General features: G+C 29.1%; 1 pseudogene; it reads right to left on the reverse strand.

The window, feature by feature from the left end:
* Positions 1-6,837: 6,837 nt before the first annotated feature.
* Positions 6,838-14,161, reverse strand: LOC111290032 (NAD-capped RNA hydrolase DXO1-like; annotated as a pseudogene).
* Between the last annotated feature and the right edge of the window lie 10,358 nt (positions 14,162-24,519).

Below are 24,519 nucleotides of genomic sequence, written 5' to 3' on the forward strand. Positions count from 1 at the left end.
CTTTACCAGAAAAAAAAAAAAAAAAGGATTTCCTTAGTCTGTTCTATCATTGACCTTATAAACGAAAAAGAGCAAAAATTTATCTCAAACAAAAAAAACCTACGTGTCGGACGAATTGACACAACATATTGAACATATCCTGAATTATAATCACTACATATACTGATGATATATATAATATGTTTTATTTTACAGTTTTACTTATCACTAAATTAAACAGTTGGAATTTTCGTGTTTTGCAGAATCTAATAGTAAGATCTGTGATATTAATTCTACAAGCAAAGAGCTTCCTACCCTTCAATAACTAGTACAGGATTGAGCTCCGAGTTTTGTGGGTTGGCGTTTGGGTTTCAACATTTTTGTGGATCTGAGACTACCTTCGATTTCAACATTTTCATCTTAAGTTCGAAGATTTACTGGTTTGGGTTTACTTGATTTTGGATGATGATGAAAATTAGATAAAATAAATTTTTTTTGTCTTCTCTACTTTTTTGTCTTTTTTTTTTTTTTTTTAAGGATTCTTATAAGAATTCAATTAACTGTATTTCATAGGGTTTGAAAAAAAAATCAAGAAAATCAAAAATTAATTTAAAATCATAATAGTTAATTCAATTCAAATTAATTTTTTTATTATATTCGAATTAAATTTGAATATTAAAAGTATATATATTATATTTGTATTAAAATATAAAAAAATAAAACTAAATCAAATTATATATTTTTATTTGCTTTTATATATAATTTTTAACATTTTATAAAATAAAAATAATTATTTTATATCTAAATCTATTTAAATATATTTAAAATCACATTTAAATAATATATAAAAAAATAAATTTAAAAAATCATTGAACCAATGTAGTAGAATTCGATTTAATTCAGTTTGGATTATATAATAGATTGGTTTGAATTCAAATCAGATTTTAAAAATTCATAATGTTATGCATTATCAGAAAAAAAAAACAAAAACTAAATCCAATCTAAACATTTATCATCTATAGTAGTTCAGAGATTGATTGATTAAATTTTATCACATGACTATATTTCATTTATTTAAAGATTTAATTAAACCAAAATAGAATATAAAAGATTTGATTTGTTGTAATAAAATGTTAAAAGTTTAAATAATTATTAAATTACAGTTCAAAAGTAACTTTTACCCTTCAACCAAAAATAATTTACTTGAGAACATGTGTTTGTGCATGTACGTGAAAGTAATAATGTACATACTTTGAAGGGTATCTAAAGGCATAAAAAGAATGAGCCAAACAGAAACTATTGATCCCTGCGTTATCCAAAAAAACTTTGAAGGGTATCTAAAGGTAAAAAAAGAATCAATCAAAGTTAAATTCAATTATTTCGTGTATATAATTCAAGAAATGCAGAAGCAGCGAGTCAGCTAAATATTCCTGCATATTAATGTTAGAGTTTTTGCCACGTTTGCTCAAATAATATAATCCAATAGCTCATACTTTATTATTGTGATCTTATAATTCTAAAACTTTAGGTAGACTAATGATAAGGAGTTCATAACATCTCTTACTTATACATGAGGTTACTCCCTAATACTTAAATCCCAGAATCCAAACCAAAAGAATCACCGATAAAACAATGAAGGGAAGCTTTAAAATCTACAACCAATCAAAGCAAGAAGAATTGAGATTAGAAAGGTTTCTATTTTCAACATATACCATCGCAAAATTCTCCTAAAAAACAAATGGGTACACTTCAAAATCCCCAATTATGGGAAAACATGAGTGAATTTAATCGAGAAAGAATGAATAAATTACGACGACGATGAAGCGGACGATGATGACGATAAAGATGATTGTGAGGAGGAGGATTCAATGAAATCATTGTGATTATAGTTGTTACAGTCCTTTCCATAGAAATCTACATCTTGTTCTGGGAAATCCATGTCGGAGATTCTGTTTTTAGCTTTGTATTTGCGTTGCTAGTTGAGTCAGTTGGACAATATTGGGCCAAAATCAGAATTTAGAGCACTTGTATGTTATACCATTTATTAAAAAAAAAAAAAAGGTTTAATTTAGGCATTGGACTGGATGGCCTACTAGTACTTTCGTCTTGGGCCTTCAACGTTAAACATGGTCCAGATAATTGGAGTTTTTCTTAGCCTCATTACATTAATCATCCCTTTGATGTCAGAGATTAATATATAATGGGCTACATGACTTGGCCCATGGATAATCCGTTTGACAAATGAAAATGATGGGACTCAGAAAATGTGAAAACTAATAAAAAAAGTTTTTTACATAATAATGAAATATAAGAATAAATATTATTATTAATCTATTAAATTTAACTTTTGTGGCTGATTATCATTTGTGCATACGTATCTTTATCTATTGTAAATTATCAATCGTTTTCCATCATTAATTTGTACTTGCTTTTATTAAACATTCTTCCCATATTAGTTTTCCTTTGTTATACTTATTTACTCCATCCTCTTCATTCATGTCATACTTTTATATTATTAGAAAATTGTGTTTAAAAAATTAATAATAATAAAAAAAAAACTACCAAAATGATCAACAATAAAAGTATTATTACAGACAGAAAGATACAAGAATATAACGTGAACCTAGTACCTGCAGAATGCAACAACACAACTATATAGTCTGATTACAGACAGAAAGATACGAGGAAGAGAATGAGATCTACATGCAGAACCTGACAGAATCTATCTCAGCTGAGAGATTATTTGAAACAAACAAAAAAACTTACAGCTGTTAGGATGTTTACAATTACACACTTGGGTCAGTTGCAGCAGTTTCAAGTCGACGCTCAACCGCGTGAGGACGAAATGGGTCTCTGTTTTCATAGTTTTGGGTAATATAAATGAAAATGGTGGGAATGGATTGAAGGGTGCGAGCAAAGGAGCGCAATAAGCATATAAAGAGATCAAACAGTTTGTTGTGCCATGGAGCAGTGACGATGATAAATAAAAAGACAATCCAGAAAAGTGGAGGAGGAAAAAAGATTGAGGCTACAAGTGATATGAATAGGGCAATGGAGAAACCTCGAGCTCGCAAGCTGATGGGATGGGGAGTAATAGGAAATTCAACAGAGAAAAAGAGGAACAGTAGCATTAAGAAAATGATAGCAAGGAAGGACGCAAACGTTAATATGGAAAGTGATTGATCAGTGAAGAAAGCAGCAGAGAAAGGGTTGTTTTGGGATGTTAGAAAAAGAAATAAAATTAAGTTCAACAGAGGAGGAAAGATATACCTCAATTCAATCACGAACTCCATTGTTGTTCTTCGGGAGGTGTTTTTTTTGGTTATTTTACTGGGTTAACAGGTATAAATTTATAAGATTGAAATTCAGATCAAACAAAAGAGAGATAGAATATAAAAAATAAGTAAATAAATAGATAAACAGAGCTATAGAAAGCCATAGAAATGGAATCAGAGCTATAAAAAGCTATAGAAATGGTATCCTCTGCTCTCGAAGCGCATAAAAAAGGAAAGAGAGCTGATCAATCATCTTTGACGCGCCCATCGTTCGTACAATACACGAACCACTCAGCGCCGTGCGATCTATATCATAGTAATTGAAAATATAATCAGGGCAGTTCGTCTGCTGACAAATCCCACCCTCTTGACTCTTGAGTCATTCTTTGATGCCAGCCATTTGCCACGAAACTCATCTGCTTTCGCCATCAATTTCCACACACGAATTCAGTCTCTACCATTTTGATTAAAAATGATATATTATTATTCACATTTAAAAAATGATATATTAGTATTCACATTTTCCTATCATTTTGATTAAAAATGATATATTAATATTCATAAATCGAGTTCGAGCTCGAGTTTAAATAATTCGATTTATGGATCGAATTAAATTAAAGTATTTTTATATCTAATTGAATAACTCATGAGTTTAATCGAGTTTTTATATTTAAATATATTTTTATTATTTTAATTAATAAAATATTTTAAATTCGAATTCGAACTCAAACATAAATAATCGAACTCTTATCGAGTATACGAATCGAGCTTATTTTTATATATTAATCAAGTTTGAATAATTCGAATTCGATCACGAATCAAGTTTGAGCTTAAAAAATAAAATTTAATCTAGTTCGAACCGAATATAGAATCACGAGTTGTGAATCGAACTCGAATTCGAATTTTTTACTGCATCAATTCAACTCGATTCGATTACACCTCCTGTCGATTATGTGATTTTTCTCTTTTCTTGCTACCATTTGACTACCCCAAGCCATTGTGGGATTTGATACATCTAACTACCCCAAACCATTGTGTGATTTTTCTCTTTTCTTGCTTCCATTTTGACTAGCCAAACTCATTATGTGATTTCTTTTTTTTCTTTGGACTATCCAAACTCATTCTTTGATTTTTTTTCTTTGTCATGGAGAGTTCCTAATATGGAACTTTTCTGGATGTCTTCCTACGCGCTTTCTTCACTTGTACGAATAATGGGAATACTCTGATTTTTCATTAGTATATCTATTTATTCAACCTTTGTTTTTTTTTTTTTTTTATAAAATAATAGAATTTAGCTCAAAATTGATAATTTTCCTTTTCAAAATTTTTCCGAATTTAAAAGTTATCACTTAATAATTTTTCATAACTTATCATTTAGTAAGTTTCTACGCTAAGTGGATTACGTATCATAAAAATTGCGAAAATATCAATGCTGTCACGTCCCAAGAAACCCCCTGCCCTCTTGAAGCCACTCTTTTATATCTTTACTACCAAACGGAAAAGATGAGTGAAGAATCAACGGGCGAATACCAAAGCTTAAGTTATTTATGAGAACTAAGCAGAATCCGCTCTTTGCAAATACAGGATCGTTGTATTTAAGCAGTCTATCATGATTGTCAACAAAAGTTGGTGAAATGTACGGCATCACAAAGGAATTTCATTAAAAATAAATAAATAAATCAAGCTGAATTGGCCAATAAATCACGAGCTACCAATCATATTTTGACATCTTGACAACATTATAATTAAAAATAAATTCAGCCAGATAAATAGTATGGAATGTGACATATAGAGTTTATGATTATTTTAAATTAAAATAATATTTTAATTTTAATCATTTTAATCCAAATTATTTATCAATTTTATTTTCGCAGACAGAATTTACGATTTGATAACGCTCGAGACTTCTTTAGGTCTTTGCCTGATTAGTTGGGTTTTTGAGGTCGATATTTTCTAATCGAGACTTCTTACTGGATTCTCGTTTAGCCCTTGTGTGGGCTTTACTTTAGGAGAAAAAGAAAATTTTCTTTAGAGTCGGTCCATCACTGGTTTTAGAAAAAATACAAAAACAAAAATTTATCCCAAAAGAAAAAAAAAAAAAAAAAAACTGTCACTCGAATTGAGGCAGCAGATTGAACATAGCTGACTTATAGTCACTACATATACTATATTATATAATATGCTTTATTTTAAAGTTTTACTTATCACTAAATTAAAAATATTTGAGTTTGCATATTTTGCTGAATCTAACAGTACATCTGTCACACTAAGCCTATAGGCTTCCTACCCTTCAATAACTAGTACACAATCCAGCTTGAGTTGTGCTTACTCTGTTTGAGACCTCCTTAGATTTCAACTTTTTCAAATTTAGTTCGAAGTTGTGCTGAGTTTGGGTTTGCTTCATTTGGGCTGATGGTGATGAAAATTGTGGGAACAGATTGTAGGATGTGAAAAAACCAATGGAGAAAGAGTTTAAATAGTTGAAGAAGCTGGCCATGCCATGGAAATGTTAGTATGATGGATATTTAAGAAACCCAAAAAATGTGATGGTTTAAGTAGAACCAAGAAAAAAAAAAAGCAATATAGTCAAGAGAGCACAGAAAAATCCAAGGTTCAAGCCAATCGGACCAACAGTGACTGGCAGTTAGACGGAGATGGAAAGGAAAAACAGAATGAAAAACATGGCAAGAAACAGGAGTGCCATCTTTAAAAACGGATGTTTTTGAACAATCTCCAAGGCAGAGGCAATGTTCCAGGACCTGTCTGGAGATTTTAGGAAAAGAAAGAGGAAGACATTGAAGAGGAAGGGAATGGTACACCTTAAATCCATGGATGAGGAAAGCCACTGATGATTCCTCAAATTCAAGGATGATAGGGAAGAGAGTTTATTAATTTCCAATTTTTCATAAACAAAACATTCTATACCAAACTCTAGAAAGCTTACCGAGCTGCAGTCATCAAAGTAGACCTCTCCACCTTTTATGCTGCTATAGCAAGCAAGTTCACATGGCCGTCAAACTTAGTTAGTACTTTTAGCCCAAAAAAAAGAAAAGAAAGAACACAAAAAAAAATTTACCTGAGAACATGTGTTTGTGCATGTATATGGAAGTAAATAATATATATACTTTAAAGGGTATCTAAAGGCATAAAATGAGTGGACCAAAAAGAAACTATTGATCACATTGACAAGATTATAAAAATGTATAAAAACCAAATAAAGCATATAAAATGTTCTGACAACCATTTTCACAATATCTAAAAAGGAAAAATAATTTGGTATATCAAATTTGCATTACTTTGGTATATAAACCAGGATATCATTATAATCATAATTATAATCATAATTTACCAACATGTTTGGGGGATGCCTTTACAATGCTACAAGTATTTCCCTAATGGGCTGATTTAAGCAGCAGCAATGGGGAACTTTATCACGTGTGATGATGACAGCAGGTTCTATGTTAAACCTACAGCAATGCTTTACGGTGTGAGAAAAGAAATGCGTGTAGAAATTAACCCATCCTCCTATTTAATCCTGTATTTGAACTGTATGAATTACAAGTCACAACAAGTCTCTCAATGGCTATGATTGCTCCACGAGTTTAATAACTGAATCAGGGCAAGATTGTGGTTGTAGAAGCTGCAAATCGCAATATGTAGTCCTCGTATGTAGCCAACAACAGAAATCAGAATAACCGCAATCATTGTCTAAGTATTGGCTCCATTTGATTACTGAGACAAGGAAGCAACAAGAGAGGTAGGAATTGTTCTGAATATATAATGAACTGCAAAACTTCCATGATGCTTGATTTTACTCAATCATATCAATAACCAAATCTCTATCTATCTATATATATATGTATCAACAGCCAACTGGGGCTCAAGCAAATGTGGTAGGGGAAATGGAAGTTGGAATCTTACTCTCTTCAAAGTTCTGTAAAGCCAGCACAATACCTCATCAGCAAATGCCAGGCAGACTCCTCCCTAACAATTGAGTTTTAAACAGGGAAAGAAGGTTACTAACCACACAATGACATCCGAAAATTGTGACCGTAAAAAAATGTGTTTTTCAGCAGAAGGATGCTAAATAAAGCAGTTACACCAATGGGTGAGCAGTTCACAGAGAAAAGGGGGAAAAATCAGCTCAGTGCATGTTCTTCATTGTCACCGTGTTATCTCTTTGGTTATACCAGTAGGCATACAATTTAAAAAAAAAAAAAAACAATTCAGTACATGCATTTGCTTTAAATATAAAATACCTGCCAGTAGTTCTTCATTTTCACACGATGAGTAATGTTTTTGGTTCTTAGTCTCTCAGTGCGTACAAGTCTGCCTGCATCATCCCTGCATCAAACATGTGAATGGAAAATTCATATTTATTTGCAAAGAGAAAAACCTAACACTAACAGCACCACAAAACTGAATATATAGCTCAGCATTTCCGGAGAAGAGAGTGTGTATGCATGTGCATGCAAATTAATCATTAAGAACAACTTATTTCTGTTTGTCTCCAACATGCCTAAGGTAAACTTGTTTACGGAAGAAAGTGATTTCCTAGTCACACCAGTAAACAGAGAGTGACTTCTTAAGGCAATTGAAGTTAGTTTGAAATGCCAATAGAAGTTACCTAAATCCAATAACAATATAACGAACACCTGCCAGGAATGATTGAATCTGCAATGATAAAATAGCCAAGTTATTCTCTCCACAAATAAAGGATAATTTGAAAAAAAGAAGCCATTTCCCAAGAATTTCTGATGATATAAACTAATGAAATAAGAATACAAAAAAAATAAGACATATTTTGCATGCCAAACTTCAAAGTACGAAAATTTCAGGCACAATCAATAGCCATTGAATAAAGACCATACCCAAAACTTAAAGCAGTTTCTCTCTTTCATATCTTTACTCTGTATGATAATCCAACTGCACAGGCAGGGACATATTCATGAGTTACCGACGCAAAGTGAAGGCCATAATAAGAAGGCAGCAAGTGAAACATGGAGCACAACACACCATTAAGCTAGTTGTATCTTTACCTCATCGCTTCTTTTCAACTCCATGTAAAATCCTCTTCCCTCATCTGTTGAATGACAGCAATCCATTTTGGCACACATCAGAATATAATGAGCCCCTAATTTGGTTTTAATCACCGAACAGTATTTAACATTTGCATCAACATGATGAATCCCTTCACCATCAGCTCTTCTTGGATCTTCAGTCGCAAGGCTCTCAAAATAATACCCCCAATAACATCTAATTTTTTTGATAATTGAAAAGTAAAGCACTTAGAACTTAAAGAAATGAGATGAGCAATAAAGGAAATGAAGAACTAACAAACACAGATCGCATCTCTTAAGCGCCGAGACAATTAATTAGGAAAGCTCAGAGTATTGCAGTGGATTAATACAGTTCAAGATCATCAATAGTGTCCTTGATTTGCCTCCCTCACTACATATACATATATTCGCACCCCCTCCTCCTCCATAGCCCCAAAAGTAATAGGTTTCACAGCACTAAAGAACAAGACATAAGCTTGGCTTTGCACCACCTCAAAGCCTTTGATTTCTTAGAAGGCTAAGAATTTAAGCAATAAAATGTCCCCGAAGTCCCACCCATAGGATAGTGGGAAAAAGAAGAAAAGGCTGAGAGGAGGGAGATGCTATAAAAGCTTGGTACCTTCGACGATCCAACTCACTTGGTGGCCTCTCAGGCAGTTTATGCACATCGAGATAGACAACACCATTCCACTTCTGCACTCCCATTTCCCAGGGCTCATTTCTAACATAAGCAGTAGCCAGTATCTGCACGAAAACAATAGAGCATCCAGTGAAATACCACAAAAAGTGGTTTGTTATCCATCATATTCATTAATGAAAACTCAGATAAATGCACTCACTCATTAGGTGAAAATGATTAGTGACATTGACAATGCTCATATAAGAGTAAAAGACAGATGAACAAAATTCCCTACACTCTTATCATTCCAAATCATGTAATAACAAAAAGAAAAGCAGACATTCTTTCTAGAGTAGCAATTACCTTATTAAGATTGTCGCGATAAGTCTGCAAAAGAGTAGGGGATATGATAAGATGATGTCCTTAATGGTAGAATTAAAGGATGAATTCTAAGGCAAATGAATAGCATTTTCCATACCACAAAATGAATGTTATGAACAGGGATATTTTTGTCTCTTATGCAAGCAAGAAGGTCACCAAAACCCTCAGAGCCTGCTTCTGGTCCAAGAAAAATCACATGGTTGCTTTTATTAGACCACATATACAACTCCAAACATATACATAAATAAATGTAAGCAGTGCTAGTATAATGCATATCACCACAACAGAAAAAAATCTCAACATGATTAATTTCAAAATCTTCATAAACAAAACATACCTTTTTTCTCAATAAAAAGCCTCTGATAATGTGAATACAAGAAATATATACAAAATGAGCTAATGACGAGGACAAAATAAATCATGTATAAGACCTACTGAAAAAATACCATACCAAACTCGAGAAAGCTTACCAAGCTGTGGTCATCAAAGTAGACTTACTCCACCTTCTATGCAGCTATAGCAAGCAAGTTCACATGGCTATCAAATTTAATTAGCAGATTTAGCAAAAAAAATAGAACACAAAAAAATAATGGCTAGAGGGTATAAAAAGTCCATTAACTATAATTAAAAAATCATCCAAGCATTTTTATTTTATTGCAATCAATCAACCTCTCCAACATTTATTTGCATCCAATTAAGCCCTTATTTTGATGAAAAAGTTAACACGGCTAAATTTTTTACCAAGATAAAATTTCATGTGATATCAATAAAATAGATGAAAGTTTCTCACGTGATGCAATTAATATATGTGAAAATTAAATAAATAAACTTTTCTTCTTCTTTTTTTTTCTTTTTCTTTTTTCTTCTCCATTTTTTCTGTCTTCTCTTCGCTAAGATCCTTATAAGGATTCAATTGAATTTAGTTTGGGGATTGATTGATTAAATTTTGTCTTGTGACTAGATTTCGTCCATTAAAGTGTTCAATTGAGTCGAAATAAAAGATAAAGAGCTTGATTGATTGCAATAAAATGTTAAGGGCTTAAATTATTATTGAATTATAGTTTAAGGGTAGTTTTAACCCTTTAGACAAAAATAATTTACCTGAGAACATGTCTGTGCATGTATGTGAAAGTAAATGATATACATACTTTAAAGGGTATCTAAAAGCATAAAAAGAATGAGCCAAACAGAAACTATTGATCACATTGACAAGATCATAAAAATGTATATAAACCAAATAAATCATATAAAATGTATGGGATAGTTCCAACTCATTCTTTGATTTCTGTCTTTGTCATGGGATAGTTCTTTGATTTCTGTCTTTGACATGGGATAGTCCAACTCATTCTTTGATTTCTTTCTTTGTCATGGGATAGTTCTTTGATTTCTGTATAGTTCTTTGATTTCTGTCTTTGTCATGGGATAGTTCCAACTCATTCTTTGATATCTTTGTATCATGGATAGTTCCAAATATGGAACTTTTACGGATGTCTTCCTACGCGCTCTCTTCACTTGTACGAATAAAGGGATGCTCTGATTTTTCATTAGTATATCTATTTATTCAACCTTTGTTTATTTTATAAAATAATAGAATTTAGCTCGAAATTGATCATTTTTCTTTTCAAAATTTTTCTAAATTTAAAAGTTATCGCTTAATAAGTTTTCATGAGTCATCATTTAGTAAGATTGTGCCCTAAGTGGATTCCATATCATAAAAATTGCAAAAATATCAGAGCTGTCACGTCCCAAAAAACCCCCTGCCCTCTTGAAGCCACTCTTTTATATCTTTACTACCAAACGAAAAAAACGAGTGAAGATTCAACAGGCCAATGCCAAAGCTTAAGTTATTTATGAGAACTAAGCAGAATCCGCTCTTTGCAAATACAGGATCGTTGTATTTAAGCATTCTATCATGATTGTCAACAAAAGTTGGCGAAATGTACTGCATCACAAAGGAATTTCATTAGATCAAACTCCTGTGGCCAATAAATCATGAGCTACCAATCTTATTTTGACATCTTGACTACATTATAATCAAAAATAAATTCAGAAAGATAAATAGTGAGTATGGAATGTGACATATAAAGTTTATGATACTACATTATAGTTTGCATATTTTGCTGAATCAAACAGTACATCAGTCACACTAAGCCTATAGGCTTCCTACCCTTCAATAACTGGTACACAATCCAGCTTGAGTTTTGCTTACTCTGTTTGAGACCTCCGTCGATTTCAACTTTTTCAAATTTAGTTCGAAGTTGTGCTGAGTTTGGGTTTGCTTCATTCGGGCTGATGGTGATGAAAATTGTGGGAACAGATTGTAGGATGTGAAAAAACCATGGAGAAAGAGTTTAAATAGTTGAAGAAGCTGGCCATGCCTTGGAAATGTTGGTATGATGGATATTTAAGAAACCCAAAAAATGTGATGGTTTAAGTAGAACCAAGAAAAAAAAAAGCAATATAGTCAAGGGAGCACAGAAAAATCCAAGGTTCAAGCCAATCGAACCAACAGTGACTGGCAGTTAGACGGAGATGGAAAGGAAAAACAGAATGAAAAACATGGCAAGAAACAGGAGTGCCATCTTTGAAAAGGGATGTTTTTGAACAATCTCCAAGGCAGAGGCAATGTTCCAGGACCTGTCTGGAGATTTTAGGAAAAGAAAGAGGAAGAGATTGAAAAGGAATGGTATACCTTAAATCCATGGATGAGGAAAGCCACTGATGATTCCTCAAATTCAAGGATGATAGGAAAGAGAGTTGATTAATTTCCAATTTTTCATAAACTAAACATACCTTTTTTGTCAATAAATGTATCAACCCTTGATTGAGATCAGCTCCAATATCTTCGGTAATAAGACAAATAAAAAACCTCTGATAATGTGAATAAAAGAAATATATACAAAATAAGCTAATGATGAGGACAAAAGAAATCATGTATAGACCTACTGAAAACATACTACACCAAACTCCGGAAAGCTTACCGAGCTGCAGTCATCAAAGTATACCTCTCCACCTTTTATGCTGCTATGGCAAGCAAGTTCACATGGCTGTCAAACTTAGTTAGCACATTTAGCCAAAAAAAAAAAAGAACACAAAAAATAATTTACCTGAGAACATGTGTTTCTGCATGTATGTGGAAGTAAATAATATACATACTTTAAAGGATATCTAAAGGCATAAAATGAATAGGCAAAAAAGAAACTATTGATCGCATTGACAAAATTATAAAAATGTATAAAAACCAAAAAAAGCATATAAAATGTTCTGACAACCATTTTCACAATATCTAAAAAGTAAAAATAGTTTGGTATATCAAATTTTCATTACTTCAGCATATAAACCAGGAAATATTTGATGAATCATTAAAGAAAAAGGAAAAATAATTTACCCACTTCCTGAAAAGCAGTACATTTTCTGGATAATGTCTCTTCACCGTTTGAAAGCTTCAGCTCAGAAACAAAACGTTCATCACGACGTCCATTAGCAAATTTGGAGCCATAACCATAACCTTGCCTTGCAGGATAACCCGGACGGCCAAGGATGCCTGCTTCTCTATCATTCTGCAAGCGACCACGTCCAAAACCTCTACCTTGGTTATTACTATTGCGAATAACAGGCAATACTGCAAAAGGAACAGTGAGAAAGAAGATTAGTTACCATTTAAATAGAGAGAGAATTTTCAACCAAAGATAAATTCAATTATTTCGTGTATATATTCCAAGAATTGCAGACGCAGCTAGCCAGCAAAATATTCCTGCATATTAATGTTAGAATTTTCCCCACATTACCTTTTTCTTCATTATCAGAAGTAATTGAATTTATCATTGGTTGAAATTTTTCTGACGGGTAGCGGCAGTGGTTTTACAGTAATCTTCATTATCAGACACAAAGAGATCTTTTTCTTCTTCTTCTCCATCATACCCAAAAATACCCTTTTCACTGATATCATTATAATCAAAATTATTGGTATTAACATTGCCTACTTCTTCTTCATTTTCTTCTTCTCCTCCACTGGTTGCGCTTCCACTGGCACTGCTGATATCGCCGCGATCGCTACCGTTGGATGAAGAAGATGCCGACGACGACGATGCAGATGAATGTGAGGAAGAGGATTCACAGGAATCATCGTGATTGTTGTTGTTATACTCTTCTCCAAAGACATCTACATCTTGTTCTGGGAAATCCATGCAAATCTCTCTCCCTAAAAACTAAAAGAGCAAAGCGAATTTTTGCGTTTTGAGGTTTTGCTTCTCGGATTTTAACAGTTCTTTTTGGTGTGGACGATTGGGATTCGGCGGGTTATTGGAAGTTGAGTCGGTAGAACACCGTGCGAGTTGAGTCAGTTGGACAACATTGGACCAAAATCGGAATTTGGAGCTCTTGCATGTGTATCCCATTTATTTAAAAAAAAAAAAGGTTTAATTTCAACTTTGGACAGGATGGCCTACTAATACTACTAATACCTGCAGAATCTGACAGAATCTATTAGTAGGCCATCCTGTCCGGATGTTTGCAGTTAGGCTGTTTACAGTTACACACATGGCACAGCCGGATTCCAAACTTGGGTGACTCATTGTGTCGACGTTCTCCTTCAGTTACAACAATTTCAAGTTGAAGTTCAACGACCTGGGGAGGAAATGTGCCTCTCTTAATATTTCAAACCATTTTTGGGTGTGGCGGAGTTTTCATGTACTTGAGCACGCTGAAAATGATTTAAGAAGAATTCACCTCTTGAGAAGAATCATTTATTATCTCAACTTGAAATGTCTGCTTGTTTGTGTTCGTTTCTTGCAGTATATACAAATTACAACACACAAAAAGGAAACTTAAACTTTATCAAGACACATGTTTTTAATCCATTAGTATTTTCTAGTACTTCGTTACAATCAAGACAAATCAACCCTTCACTTATGCCATCAGTCTATACGAAGCAAAAATGAAATAAAAATGGAATCAGTGTTCCATTAAGCGCCTAAAAAAATTCTTCAGCTTGCACTTGGAATGGAAAGTGTTCCATATTTAGTTGCCTTATCTAGGTTTTGTTGGAAGCAACGGATGCAAAAACGGAGGAAGAAATTGCAACCAAAAAAAAACAGAGTAAGAAATAACACTAAGGAACCGGAATGTTTGACTCAGTGCATAATCCTTAATAAAAAAGAGTTCAAATCCCATTTTTCAAATAAAGAAACAACAACGGTAACTGCTAACAACCAACTAAAACATCCTTTGCTCACAAACATAAACACAAAGTGTTACAAAAAGTAAAAACCATTGCCTAGCAACCAGCCATTGCATTACATATGGAGAATCCATTTCAGCTGAGAGATAACATGATTCCAAACTTGGCGGTCTGGACTCTGAGTGTCAATGTCCTCCTTCAATTGCAACAGTTTCAAGTTGAAGTTCAACGACCCGAGGAGGAAACGGGGATCGGTTTTCATTATTTTGGGTAATGTAAATGAAAGTGGTGGGAAGGGATTGAATGGCGCCAGCAAAGTAGCGAAAAGAACGTATAAATAGTTCAAGTACTTTGCTGTGCCATGGAGATGTGATGATGGTGAGTAAAAAGGCAACCCAGAAGAGTGAAGGAGGAAAAAAGATTGAGGCTACAAGTGATATTAATAAGGCAATGGAGAAACCTCGAGCTCGCAAGGTGATGGGATGAGGAGTGATAGGAAATTCAACAGAGAAAAAGAAGAAGAGTAGCATTAAGAAAACGAGAGCAAGCAACGACGCGAACGTTAATATGGAAATTGATTGACCAATGATGAAAGCAGCAGAAGGAGGCTTGTCCTGGGATGTTAGAAACAGAAATAAGATTAAGTTCAGAAGAGGAGGAAAGGTATACCTCAAGTCAATCACGAGCTGCATTGTTGTTCGCTTCTTCTTTTTTTTCTTAGGTTTTTGTTTCCCCGACTGTGTTGGTTATCAGGGAGAAATTTATTTATAGGCATGGCAAAGGAAGAAAACAGGAAATTTTTTAAAGAATAAAATGACTATTTACCCCTTTCAATATTATATAATAACTATTTTACCCTTTTATCAGGGAGAAATTTATTTATAAGCATTAAAAATAGGCTAAATGCTCGAGCGTAAATGTTTAGATAATTATTTAATTTGGATTAAATATTTTATTTTATACAATAAAAACTAAATATTATCAATTTATAATAATATAAATTTTTTTAATAAATTTATTGTATACGCGTCATTAATTCTTTTAATAATAAGAAGTGCTAAAAAATTATAATATTTGGCAAAAAAGAAAGTTAACTCATAAAAAATAAAAATAAAAAATTAATACTACTTTCATTTTTTTCTCCATCTTCTCTCTACCACTTCACTCTTTCTCTCCACTCTCTTCCAGTATTCTAATTCTTCAAATACTTATAGCCTTCCACCATTTTTTATCAGATCTGCTTCATGTGTTCTAGTTCTTCGAATAATCATAGCCTTCTAGTCTTTTAGTTCTTCAAATACCAATAGCCTTGCACTGAAAATTCTTCATTATTTCGTAATGAAACCCATCTTACATTATTATTTCCAGTATGTCCTTGTTTTTTTTTATTTTTTTATTTTTTTATTTGTATTGAATTTATGTTATTATTTTATATATTTGTTATTGATTTCAGTATGAAAAACTCTATTATTGTGAGGTAGACATTTTGGTAAAATTAGGTTTTGATGTTTGGTAGAAAATTGGGAATTGAAAATTATTTATTGTTGTGTTGGTATTAAGATAAAGCAGGTGTTTAAGAACATGGATTTAACCTTTCTTGAACATAAAATGAAAACTATCCATTTAACAAATCCAAGCTAGCGACGTGAGAAATGTGGTAGTAAGAAACAAAAGTCTTTATCAACATTACCCTTAGATACTAATTCAATCATCTACAATAAAAGCACCGACACACTCTCCAAAGCACAAATACACCGTAAGCAGACACAGAAGAATGAGACTTGACAAACAAGGGAACGTGGGTGTGAGAGAAAGAGAACGAAGTGACAAAAAGAAGAGGGGAAAAAAAAATAAAGTAAAAAGACCGTTTGGGACACCTAGATAGCAAATTCAGCAAAAAAATCATGTCAGCCTGGTGTTAAGCATCCGTGCGTTTCACTTAAAAGTTTTTTATTTTAAAAAAATTTATATTATTATAAATTGATAGCATTTAATTTTTATTTATATAAAATAAAATACTTAATCATAAATTAAATAATCACACACAAATATTTAATCATAAATTAAGTATTTAGCTTTAAAAATAACACAACAAATGAGAAAGTATCATGGGTGTGCCTTCAAAAAAGGTAAAGACTTTCTAACAAAGAAAAAAAGAAGCAAACAATTTTCCAATGAACAATAAAAGCTCTTATCAATCATTTTTCGTGGGCCCATGGTTTGTACAAATTAAACGAACCACTCAACGGCGGCGGGATCTATAGCTTAGCTTGATTTGGATCTCACCGAACCATTAGTGTGATGAGATTTGCTTGCTTTTTTAGTTCAAACGCACCATTTTGTTGTTTGAATACAACCTCTAAGACATGACTAGCATCAGTGAACATGGCTCCAGTGAAAATTATATAATCTTATCGCACCTTTTTTCCACTTTTACAATTGTGATTCTTTTTTTTTGTCAATTTTGCCTTACAAATTGTAAGTCCTTTTTTTTTGCTTTTACATTTTAAATTTTTATTTAAAAATATTTAAATAATTTTGTTAATTTAATATAATAAAAACAAATTCATATTTGATCAAAAAATAAATTAATTAATAAATGTTATAAATAGCATTAAATTATACATGTAAAAATAATTTAAATTAAATTATACAAATAAAAATAATTTTTAATAATCATTTTTTTAATTTTTTTGCATTGTTACTATTACATCTAAATATATATTTTTTATTATTTTTAATTTTATCATTACAATAACTAGTTTTATTTTTATCACTATTTTTAATATCAACAAACTTAATCTCACCGATCGTCTAGATGAAACCTTAATGCTCATTTGGTTCTGTGTTTAGAACCAATGCAGTGCAATTAAAGATATTTTGCACCGAAAAAATGTGCTTGGATGGATTATTGAAATTTTTTAATTGCACTGCATTTGTCAATCCCACATCTTTCAATCCATTTGTCAAAAAGACCAGTGGACATTTTGAACCCTTTGGATATAATTGGAGGTGCAATTCAGTGTGATTATGCATTTTTTTTATGCAATTTTACTATGATAATTTGATTGGATAATATAATCCTGTTGCATTTGCATTTTAGTTTTTTAATAATTTGTTTGGGTAACAACATCATGGTACGTTTGCATTAATATTTTTTTTATTGGGGGCTCAAATCTTCACTGGAGGAGAAAAAATATGATGAGTTACCATGAGATTAATTAAATAATTATATTCTTATATCTTAATTGTTAATCCAATTTTACACTTAAATTTATTGACCTTACTTCACAAATATACAAAACTGTGTTAATGTTTTCAATAGAATAATTTTTCGTATATTAAACTTATCAATTAAAATATATAAAGCATACATAAAAATAAATTATTAATATAATATACTTTTATATCAATATCTTTAATTTGTAAATATATTATTTATTTTAATAAAATTATTATTTGCTAAAAAATATCATAATAAATTTCAATTAATTATTAAATTATAAATGTTAAAATATATTAAAAAATTTTAATATAATAGTTATAATAGTTATTTTTTTTCTTATTATACTTAATTTCTTTCACCATTACCATCATTTTTGCATTCAAATACTTATCTCATCATTAATTTTGATTTTATTATTACAATAACTAATTTCACTTTCATTATTATTTTTAGTTTCAACGGAACTAATTTTACCTTCCATTCAAATAAACTTTTAGCTCTTATGCCAAAAAAAGCAATGAAGATATTAAACCCTTAGTCCTAAAGCCAAAAAGAGCAGTGTAAAGGCAAAAATCTTCAAATACCCTTAACTCAAATACTCAATTCTAACATTTTTTAATTCAATCAATTTAATGAAAACTTTAAATTCAAAATCCTAATAAATACCTGGTGGCAGTTCATATATTTTATATTGCTTTCAATCCTCATTTATGTTATTTTTAATTTTTTTCTTTTTATTTATTATTGTTTATTTATTTATTTTTATCAATGTTTATAAAAAGCTTTTAATATTTTTATCACTTGTGTAATAAAGTAAATTATTTAAAAATAAATCATATAAAGTTATCATTTTTATTAATAAATTTTAATTATTTATTAACTTTAAAAAATACCAAATATACAAAAAATTTTATTATATAGAATTTTTAATTTGATGTAATAAAAATAATCTTAATAATTTTCAATTATTTATCAACTTTACAAATATCTAATAATGAAAACTTGATAATATATCTAATGATTTTTTAATTTAAATATATATTTAGCTTTCAATTTTTTTATTTACTATATTTGATTACTAAATTATGCATAAATTCTATTTATTAAGTGTTATTAACTTATCTACTTCTACATGGATATATTTATTATTTATTTATATTAGAATTTAAGGTTTTAAAGCATTTTAAGAAAAATATTAATTACTTAAGGGTACAATTTGGATAAAATAATAATAATAATAATAATAATAATAATAATATAATAACAATGAAATGTTATTTTTTAAACTAAAAAAATATTTTAATTTAATTTTTAAATATAAAAATAAAATTATATTTAAAGAATATCAATGAGGACAAAAAAGTCAAAAATATATGAAAGCACGGTGTGGTGGCTCAACACACTCATTACCCAACTGTAGAAAATCAAACATCTAAGGAAGCCAAGTCAATTATGGATTTGTTACCCAAATACTAAATCATGATGTGATTGCATCAAAAACGTGCCTGATTGCTCTGAATAATTAACGCATATGAGGAACAAAGTAGGGAGACAAAGAGTGTTGTAGGTGTGACTCAACGACGACTAGGCGTAACAAGACCTAGGTGACTCAAGTCACTTTTAAAAAATATAAAGAGCAAACAGCTTTCTGATAACAAAAGAAACTCTCATCAATCGTCTTTCACGGGCTTATCAATCGTACAAATTAAACGGTCTGATTTATTTCTTAGGATTAGTTTAGGATCTATATTAGTTGTAATATAGTGTGATTAAATTTATCATATTATCAATAAAATTTAAATATTAATTTTAATAAGATTTATTTAATATATAATTTTTATTAAAAAATTTTTAACTATAATTATAATAATAATTATTATTTTTTATTTTATCAAAATTAACCTCACTATCCATACAAATTAAAATATAGCATCTATTTGGTTCCGTGTTTAGAACCACTGCAATGCAATTAAAGATTTTTTCATTGAAAAAAAGTATTTGGATGAGTTATTGAAAATTTTTAATTGTATCAATCCACCGTCTCTTAATCTATTTGTCAAAAGATCAACGGTTGGAACCCTTAGAATATAATTGGAGCCCGTGGGAATACGCACTTTTTTTTATGCAATATTACTTTGATATTTTATTTAGATAACGTAATCACAGTGCATGTGCATTAAAAAAAATTTCATAATTTGTTTGAATAATATAATCATGGTTCGTTTACATTAATTTTTTTTATTGGAGGCTCAAATTCTTACTAAAAGAGAAAGAGATACGGTGACTCACCATGAAATTAATTGAATAATTATATCCTCGTATTTTATTAGCACTTGAAGGTTGTAAGTTCGTGAGAGTTTAGAAGCATAATATTTTTTTTAATCAGATATATAATAAAGTAAAGATTTAAGAGTAGATTAGCAATTTCAAAAAAATATATAAAGCATACATAAAAATAATTTATTAATATAATATATTTTCATATTAATATTTTTAATTATAAATATATTATTAATTGTAATAATTATTATTTGAAATAAAAATATAATAATAATTTCAATTAATTATAAAATAATAAATGTTAAAAACATATTAAAATTTTTACTATATATAAATTTTAATATAATATCTATAATAATCTTTTTTTTTTCATTACACTTTTTCACTACTATCTTTGTATTTGCATCTAAATACTTATCTCATAACCGATTTTAATCTCACTATTATAATAACAAATATTACTATTATTTTTATTTTTAATTTTATCAAAATTAATTTTATCATCCATCAAAACAGAGAGAGATAACAAATTCCAGTTGTCTAGTTTTTCAAATACCCATAGCATTCCACTGAAAACTCTTCATTATTTTGCCGTCTTCTCCTTTAACCCGAAACCCATATTATATTACCATTTTTAGTATTTCCTTATTTATTTTCATTTTTTTATTTGTGTTGAATTTATGCTATTATTTTATTAATTTGTTATTGATTTGAGAATGAAAAATTCTATTTTTGTGAGGTAAACATTTTGGTAAAACTGGGTTTTGATGTTTAGTAGAAATTTGAGAATTAAAAATTATTGATAGTTATTTTGGTATTAAGATAAAATAGGTGTTTAAGAACATAGACCTTAGCTTTTATTGAACATGAAATGGAAACTACCCATTTTACAAATCCAAGCTAGCAACATGAGAAATGTAGGACCTTACTTTATCTTTCTCTCTCTTATCTTCATAATAGACAAATAACCATGTCTTTTTTTCTCACTCTAAAGTCATAAAACTTTATTATTTTCTTCTTTATTTTTTATTGTTTCGTAGCAAAATTGTTATATGCTAAGAAAAAAAAAGTCTTTGTTGATACTACCCTTAGATATTAAATTACTAATTTAATCGTATATAAAAATAGAGACAATCAGACACATTCATAGACAGACAGACAATTCAATAGTATTCAAACGATTGGATTTGAAAAGTACAGAAAAGAGGATGTGAGAGAAAGAGAGTGTAGTAGTGAAAGGGGTAGAAAAAAATAAAAGTAAAAAGTCATTTGGGCAATTTGGATTAGGGATGATGAATTAATCCGTCTTCGATGGGTTTTGATTTGATCTAATCTTACGGGATTGATTTTTTTTTTTTAAATTTGAGTTTTAGGATCGAGTCAGGTCGAATAAAATAAAAAAATTATCGGGATCGGGTCAAGTTCGAGTTTATCTAAAATCTGACCCGACCTGATCTGATATTATATAAAAAATTATTTTTAATTAATTATTTAATTTTTCATTATATATATTTATATAATGATATTTTTAAATATTTATATTTTAAAAAATAATATTTTATATTTTAAAAAATAATATTTTATTAATTTCGGATCGGATCGAATCGGGTACGATTTATATGGTATCAAGATCGGATTGAATTCGGGTATGAAAAATAAAAAAAAAATTTGAGTAGAGTCAGATTCGAATTTAATAAAGCATTAAATCGGATCGGGTTCGGAGCGAACAAAACTTACCCCGAATCCGATCCGATGTCAACCCTAACTTAGATAGCTAAATTAGGAAAAAAAAATTCAGTGCGATATTAAAACTCTCGCATTATACTACAGCGTGTGCAGTTTACTTAAAAAATTTTATCTAAAAAAAAATCTTATACTCATGAAATTTTTTTATCAAATTTTTTTTCTAAAATTATTACTCATGAATTAAATATTCACACAAATATTTAGCCTTTGAAAATAACACAACAGATGAAAAACTTCCAAAGGAAGAGAGTGTCATGGATGTCCTTCAAAAAAAGTTAAAAAACTTTTTAGCAAATAAAAAAAAAAGGAGCAAATAATTTTTTAATGAACAAAAAGAAACTTTCATTAATCATCTTTCACACTCCCATGGTTTGTACAAATTAAACGAATCAGTAAGTGGTGGCGGGATCTATATCTTAGAGCCCATTTGGTTGTCTTTAGAACTAAAGGTCTTCATGTGCTAGACGGTGGAATTCATGCTTAATATTAATAATTTATATGTATGATTAAGTTTGATTTAGTTTAAAATTTTAAATTTTAAAATTTTTTTAAATTCAACTCAAAATTTTTTAAAAAAATCTAAGCCCTCCCATTAAACATAATTTATATAATAAAAAATTAAAAAATATGATTAAATTAAGTTTAATGAGATTATATGCAATTTACATATATATAAAATTAAAAATAAAAACTATATATATATATAAATTAAAAATAAAAATAATATAAAAAATTAATTATATATAAGTGAATTCACACATATATATAAATTAAAAAATATCACATATATATAAAAATAAAAAATTTGTGTGAATTCAAGTCGAAGCTCGTGCTTTAAATTTTTTATCTAAGGTCCAATCTAAAATTTAAATACGTTTAAAATTTATATTTAAATTCATTTAACGAATTTTAATTTTTTATCCAAATTCTTTCAAATTTTGAATGAATATATTGATCCTTAAACAAATCTATTTAGAATCAATGTGGTGCAAAATTAAGGATATTTTGCACTGAGAAAACATGTTTGGATGGGCTCGAAAATTTTCTATAGCACCAACCCAAATCTCTCAATCCATTTGAGAAAAGATGCATGGACATTTTCAATCCTCACTCAAAAAGAGTGGTGGAGATTTTCAACCCTAAGTCCTAAAGCCCAAAATAACAGTGGAAAGGCAAAAATAAAAAAAATTACATATAAATCAAAACTCAATTCTAACATTTTTTAATTCAATCAATTTATTAAAAACTGTAAATTCAAAAGCCTAGTAAAGGCATGGTGGTAGCTCATATATTTTATATTTCTTTAAATCCTCATTTATGTTATTTTTAACTTTTTTTCTTTTTGTTTTTTTTTATTATTTATTATTGTTTATTTATTTTTCTTTGACCAATGTTTATAAAAAGCTTTTAATATTTTTATCACTTATGTAATAAAGTAAATTATTTAAAAAATAGATCATATAAACTTATCATTTTTATTAGTAATTTTTAATTATTTATTAACATCCAAAAATACCGAATACACTAAATTTTATTATATAAAAATTTTAATTTGATATATAAAATAATTTTAATAATTTTTAATTATTGATCAACTTCTCAAACATCTAATAATGAAAATTTGGTAATGTACTATCTACAGGATCATTACCTTAGCTTGCTATGTCGATTTTTTTTTTGCTTTATTTTTTTATATTTTAAAATTTTTAATAAATATTTTTAAATTTAAATATATATTTTAAAATTTTTAATTTTTTATGTGTGAGACTTATTTATACCAAATTTTTTACTTTTTCTTAACTTTTTTCCTTTTTAAAAAATATTTAATAGATTTTTAAAATTTTATTTTTGTGTATGACCTACTTGAGTGATGCATGTTCAACAGTATTGATTTCTTAAGTTGTCACATGTCATTTTCATGTTTTTCCCTTTTTTTTTTGTTTTTAATTTTTCTTCTAAGATATTTAATAAATATTTTTTAAAATATTTTATTTTTTATGTTTGGATCTACTTATATCAATTTTTTTTTACTTTTCCTTTTTTATTTTTATTTTTTTAATAAAAATATTTAATAAAGATTTTTAAATTTTATTTTTTTATAAAATCCACTTGATACAAATAGTATGTCACATCTTTTTTTTATATATATTTAATAAATAAAATTTTATATTTTATTTTTTGAGACTAACTTAATATAAAAAAATATTATGTATTAATTAGTGATTACAACTAGTCGAATTGAAATAAGTTTTTGTTCATCTCGAGTTCAACGCAATTTCATAAAAATCATATCCAATTTCAACTTTGACCTGACACAAAAATATTATTTTTTCATACCTGACTCAATCCAAACTATAATGTATAAACTACAAGCAACTCAACCTAAAATTAGTTTAATAATTTTAATTTAGTATAATATTTATAAAATAATATTTTTAATATGAATTATATTTTAATTATACATAGCTATATTACTGTTTTCTTATATTTCATAAATATAATACTAGTTTCTTTAGTGATTTATGTTCAACAGAATTGTTTTCTTCAGTTGTCACATGTCTTTTTCATGTTTTTCCTTTTTTATGTTTTTAATTTTTCTTCTAAAATATTTAATAAATATTTTTTAAAATTAAAATATATATAGTTTAAAATATTTTATATTTTATGTTTGGGATCTACTTATATCAACTTTTTTTTACTTTTTTTTTCTTTTTTAATTAAAATAATTAATAAATATTTTTTAGATTTTATTTTTTTTATAAAATCCACTTGAT

This window comes from Durio zibethinus, chromosome 11, assembly GCF_047325235.1.
Source record: "Durio zibethinus cultivar Kanyao isolate XHJ-2024 chromosome 11, ASM4732523v1, whole genome shotgun sequence".
NCBI lineage: Eukaryota > Viridiplantae > Streptophyta > Magnoliopsida > Malvales > Malvaceae > Durio > Durio zibethinus.